Here is a 6827-nt window from a genome sequence, read left to right on the forward strand (position 1 = left end):
TCTTGCAACTTCCTTTTCTGGTTTAACTCCCTTTCACAAGTCAGGAGTCTACCATGGAGTTGGGTTAGGGTCAGATCTTTGAACTCAGCTGAATTTCTAGTAACAAAAGCAATCGTATCCCATTTTTCAGGTAGTGATCTAAGAAACCTGCTATTTTGAGTTGCATTTGGAAATGTAACTTTAACAAGTATTAGCTCACTAATGAGACAACTGAATCGTTCAAACTGTTGGTCAATGATTCACCCTTAATGTGACAAAATGTTTCATATTGCTGATTCAGAATTTCCCTATTGTTTTCAATAACCTCTTCTGTTCCCCCAAACTATTCCTTCAGTGCATCCCATAGCTCTTTGGCACTGTTACAATGCAACAGTCCAGCATGGATTTCATTGGGTAATGCAGAAGCTATGATGCTAAATGCTTTGGCATCGAGTTCGAACTTTTGAAAGTCAGTTTCAGTATAATTTTCAGTTGGTTTAGGTACGAACTTCTTTGCATCCTCAGCACTTGGCACCATAGGAACATGGGGACCAAAAACAACAGACCTCCAACATCCAGTATTCTGTTGAGCAAGGATGTGACCCATCCTTCTCTCCCAGATGTTGTATTCATTACGCTTAAGCATGGGTGGTTTGAAAAGAGAGCCAATGTTATTCTTATCATCTTGTGATTGTGACGTCATCCTGGTTGTTTTACAGGCACTGATTAATCAACTTTGATGGTGATTAAACGCTCTGTTTTTCAACAAAACGAACAAACTATCAGTATCAACGATTGTGAGCTGAACTATTTATGTCAAAATGATTGTTAAATCAAATTTGACTGTCCCAGCTCTGATACCAATTGTTAGGATCTGAGTTTAGATTGATTGTGATTTGTGTTTGATTTAAGATGAACAATGAAAGAGTAGTGCAGCGGAAATTAAATGGAAACAAACTTTTCACAATCAAACAGGAGAAATGCTTTCAAACATACATTTTCAACAAAGAACTAAATGCTTAAATTTATTTCAAACACTGATTACACTTGCATGTATGCTTACAAACTCCCCCTCAGTCCGAGCTCAGTAATTTGTTCGTGCAGGAAGAAGATGGTGAAGAGCTAATAGAACAGTACAGAGCACTGTTCTATTTATAGGCACGAGACAAACCACTGAGCATCTTTGCTGACGTCACCATGAAAGTGACATCTAACCTCCTAACAAACTCTAACATCTGACCTATACAAACTCTGCTGTTCTAACAACTGTTATTACAATATAATTCATAAAGTAAACCAAACTACTGCTGCATCCTTCCACTGATGTGAACCCAGCAGTGCTTTACATATCCAGCAGAGCTTGACTTATAGCAGTAGATTGAACAGCAGAGCTTTAGTCTTCCATCAGTCTTTAGCTTGGGCAGCAGTTGTTGGTCAGCAGTTTGTAAAGATCAGTAGATTGGAGGTCAGCAGATGTTGAAACCACTTTCAATGGGAGAGATTTGAAGCATAACATCTGCTTATTCTGGATCCACTGCCCTGATCCAGTTTGGCTTTAATTATCTGTTCCTCTGATAGGGTTCAATCCCAACAAGTCGGTATTGGTATTGTTACAATCACCCCCTTGGGACTCATCACTCTCGATAGGGTTTGCCCCACCATCCCGAACGGCTCGGGAGTGGCTCTGTTACCATTTGTAACATTCGGCTTCTCGTATCACTGATATTGTTCGCTTTGCCCCCGATGGGTTGCCCATCCAGGAACTCACGGATTTTTTATGGTCACCCCGGTTGAGACTTCCCATGAGATCACCCATCTTAGCACTACTCCCACCTAAGCACACTTAACTGTGGATTTTTCATGTGCTCCACAGCAAACTAAGCCCAAAACGCATTGATGATTTAAGAGGAGGGGAATGTCTTATGTATCAAGAATCTCTTCTCGCCACGGCCGATGTGAGATTTGCCTAGTTAATCTTCTCAGTAATCGGTATCAGTATTGTTACATATGCGATGTCATCGAAGTTAGTACTGATGATGCTGAGAATGCTAGCGGTGAGAATGAATAACTTATACGATATGAAAACCTAAGATATATTGGTTGAAATTGTGGATGGTAGTTTGAAATTCTGTAACTTTGTAATTTCAAGTTATTTATTAATTAATCATTTTGTCTAATATATATATTTGTAGTGATATAATTACGTTCGAAACCTACTTGTTTTCTCAACAAAGAAAAAAAAGATCATTTTAATTTACTAAACCAACCGATCATATCTTTACTCAACAAAGACAAAAGATCATTCTAATTTACTAAACCAACCGATCATATCTTTACAAGGGAAAAGATCAAATAGGAAGTTAATTTTCGCTACGAAGAATAAGAAGTCATAGGATTATGACATGTGGCAAATTTTTAAATAAAGAGAAAGGGTATTTTAGTCAATCCAACTCCTTCTTCTTCCTTTTTCAAAACCCAGTAACTTCAAAACCCACCATCTTCAACTATTTCTTCACTTTCTATCTCAATAATCACTACATTATAGTGCGATTTTCATCACCAATCAATGATTCAAAACCCGATCAACGTGTTCTTCAGCTTTTTTTTTTTTTGAAGAAAACTCAGTTTAATTTCATAAAAAATCTCGTTTTTCCAGTGATTTTGGAGATAATCACTCGATTCGTTCGATTCGAGCGTTGATAAGTGTTTCTATCATCCAAATTTCGTCAATTGATGAAGAAATCGGCTTCGATCCATGTAAGAAATTCTTTAATTTCATTTTCACGATCTGGGTTTTTGATTTAGTCATTGCGTTTTACGATCTTTGCGGGGTCCGGGGGCGGCAGCCCCTGGTAGCGGGGTCCCAGGGGCGGCAGCCCCTGGCGGGGTCCAAGGGGCAGAGCCCCTGGCTGGGGTTGACAGTGACAGACAGTTTTATGTGTCCATTGCGTTTTAGAAATAAGAGAGTTTTATGTGGTTTCTGGCTATTGCGTTTTAGAAAAAAAAAAAAAAAAACACATTTTTAAGTGTTTTTAGTCATTGCGTTTTAGGTAAAACACATTTTTAGGTGTTTTCAGCCCATTTCATTTTAGAATGAGTCATTTTTAAGTGTTTTCTGACCATTGTGTTTTACATATAAGACATTTCTTTGTGTTTTTGGTGCATTGCGTTTTAGGTAAAACACTTTTTTATGTGTTTTCAGTCCATTGCGTTTTAGAAAACAGACATTTTAAGTGTTTTCTGGCCATTGCGTTTTACAAATAAGACATTTCTTTGTGTTTTTGGTGCATTGCGTTTTAGGTAAAACACATTTTTATGTGTTTTCTGGTCATTGCGTTTTACAAATAAAACATTTCTGTGTGTTTTCTAGCCATTGCGTTTTACAAATAAGTCATTTCTTTGTGTTTTTTGTGCATTGCGTTTTAGAAAAATGTCATTTTTTAGGTTTTTTTTTCATTGCGTTTTACGTAACTAGTGGTTTTTCTATTGCGTTTTACGCAACTGGGTTTTAAATTTTTTTTTTTTAAAATATAGCAATAGTATACTCGTTTTAAAGATAAAAAAACGCTTGTTTTTTTGGTGCAACTTTTTATAAAAAAGTAATGTCGTATGAAAGAGTTATTAACGTTTAAAAAATGGGGGGGGGGGGGAATTGGAGGAGAGAGAAACTATTGGCTTGGATCGACTAGAATGCCCTTGAACAAATTCACGCGCCTCTTTTCTTCCTTTCAATTTCCCTGATTTAATCTTAGCCCTTGATTAACTTAATGGATGGTCAAGATCACTTCCTAGCCTTCTGAAGGGGTATGGTCCCAGATCTCGCGTCAGCATCGACCGCGAGTGACCATTACCCTTATCAAAACCCCCACTAGCTAACAACCTACTTATGTCCGTGCGGAACGCATCGACACAGTGGTTGAATCCAATCTGTCCAGTGATGGAGAAGAACTTACCTGGAATATGAGAACGGTATAGCGATGCGGCTGGCACCGCATCTGGTGTATGAAAACGGAAGTATTCACAGCGATGCGGCCTGGCACCACATCCAGTGAACACTTCTATCAATACAGAGAAGCTGGATAACAGCAACAGTCACCACAGACGACGATGCGGCCTGGCACCGCATCTCGCGTATGTCTTGATCAAAGTGTAAGACGCGGGAACGTCTACAGTTACCGCAAACAGCGATGCGGCTTGCACCGCACCCTGTCTACTCATCAAGTGGGACTGACACCACAGAGCAAGTAGCACCAATGGCAGCCGCCTGTCAGGACTACGTAAGCAGCAGACTAACGTGGCGTCGCCTCCCCGGCTGACATGTCTGACACACCTGCAAAGGTGCAGCATGCCGTCAGTCTATCCATCCACCTCCTCCTTCACTCCTCGGCTATAAATACCAACCCCAAACCAGGTTTGAGGTATCTCTTCACAACTCTCTCACTACTACTACTATCATACTTTGCTTCCCAAGCAGACTACTGATTCTCACGCCGGAGAGTGGTAACAAGGAGCACCCCCCACCCCATCCTCCTTGTTACGAGTCACGTTTTGTTTCCTTGTGTAGGAGATCAACCCACCGGTGATCCAGCCAGCGATCCTCGAGAGGAAGGGATTAACCCTTCTTGACGAGACTAGTGAGTTAACCCTGCCCGATTAACCATTGTTTCATCACCTTCCTAGCCAAATAAACTTCCTATTGTATCTCCACCCATCTTTACAAATCTTAAATAACTTATTTTCTATAATAAGACCTAAAAAATTTGTTTTATAATTCAAATTTCAAACAATAGAGGTTTTGCATTAAAACTTATGATTTTCGGATTCATATCTTTTTGTTGAGAGATGAATTTAAGTACAATACATCTTTCATTATTGTATCTGGCCTTAATTGTTAGACGTGTTTATATGTACATCTTAATATATTTTGTATTCTCGGCCCTTCCTTTTTCTTCAAGTACTCAGCATTCTTATGGTAACAATAAAGAATATGCATTCTAAAATTAGGGGGGGGGGGGGGGGGGGGGGTTTAGCTAGATGGACCATATTCATGAGTGTTGCACCTTCTTTGTTACATGTCATCCAAAAAAAAAAAAAAAAAGAAAGGATGTAAGAATGTGTGGATATAACAAAAGTTGAACCCCCTAGCGATTTGAACCAGTGGGCTACATCCAACTCACACCAAACGAAACTCGGCTACGTATCTTTGGGTCGCCAATCTCTTGCCACATATTTTACAATGACCTAGTTGGTACCCAATTGAATCATATGTGAAACATAACCTTGGTAACCAACATTCAACCTGAATCAACCATGATCCGATGACCTCATCGAATGAACAATTACCAACGGTTGGTGTCAGGTCGGTAATTGTCCGTCAGAAATTACTTACAGAACCCCGACGACAAACATAAAAAGTTGAAAAGAGAAAAAAAATAAAATCGTCAATAACCTTTGGTGATTGGTCGGTATATTACATCGGTAATATGTTAAAAATAAGATTTCCCACAGCCCTATGTCACGTGCCAAATATTTGAAGGTCGCAATGCTGTGGGCTGTGCTTGAACGCTTGGTTTACTGGCTAGTCCTGGACTTTATCGGGGGACGGAGTCAATGTCAATGAAGAGGTGTACGTGCCTAGTCGTGCAAACGACGAACGCACCACTGGTCGAGAGCTGGCGCCGCTCTCCTGATGAGTCCAAGGCAAGACGAAACCAGTGACTCACACAAAGAATCGGGATGGATTGGCTTGACCCCGGGGACTTGGGGACGCCACACGGGGCTCAAAAAGTAACCCCGTGACAAAGTGGTATCAGAGCAGAACGATTCTCGGATAGTTGGAACTTGAATCTTAACCAAATGAGCTTAACATTTAGAGTATGGTTGCGCAATGGTGGTGAGAGAAGACCAAATATGGGTTTGCTTCGGCAAAGGTCTTTGTACTCCGCGAGTATGGGATCGTGAGAGCCGCTCAAGTATAGTTGCAGTGAAGCCCTCCGTGTTATGTTCAAAAATCTACGGTTCAAGCAGCGCCGTAAAAGGGAAGTTTTGTGAAAGCTGCTACAACTATTCAGGTCCCCGTATTCCTGAAACAAGGTGAATCATCGGCACCTAATCCGATGCGGCGGACGTCAGCGCCACTTAAAACGAGAACTGACGTACTATATTGAACATGCACGATAGAAGATCATTGTTGCTGTGCTTTCGGGTGTCCTACCCTCCCAAAGTGAATCATGCTTAACATAAAGGGATCATGCATTGTCAAGTATGCGAGCTGGTATGGGACGGCAAGCATGCATGAGGACGTGCATGAAATGGTGATGGGAGATTGCACGGGCCAAATATTTGAAGGTCGCAATGCTGTGGGCTGTGCTTGAATGCTTGGGTTACTGGCTAGTCCTGGACTTTATCGGGGAACGGAGTCAGTGTCAATGAAGAAGTGTGTGTACCTAGTCGTGCAAACGACGAACGCACCACTGGTCGAGAGCTGGCGCCGCTCTCCTGATGAGTCCAAGGTAGAACGAAACCAGTGACCCACACAAAGAAACGAGATGGATTGGCTTGTCCCAAGGACTTGAGGACGCCACACGAAGCTAAAAAAAGTAACCCCGTGACACATAACTACCATAATATAAGAAAGGAGAATAGAATAATTGACATACTCGACTTTTAATGATACTTGTTTGTTTTGTATTAACGTATTTTAGCACCATTTCCATTATTCTAAAACAAACTTTGTAAACTAATAAACTAACTAATAAATGGATTTGATGAAACTTGGCAAGTTGTCAAAATAAATGGATTTTTAATTTAAAAAAACTAATAAATAAACGGAAAATTTAAAAAATGTT

This window comes from Helianthus annuus, chromosome 16 (genome assembly GCF_002127325.2).
Source record: "Helianthus annuus cultivar XRQ/B chromosome 16, HanXRQr2.0-SUNRISE, whole genome shotgun sequence".
Classification (NCBI taxonomy): Eukaryota; Viridiplantae; Streptophyta; class Magnoliopsida; order Asterales; family Asteraceae; genus Helianthus; species Helianthus annuus.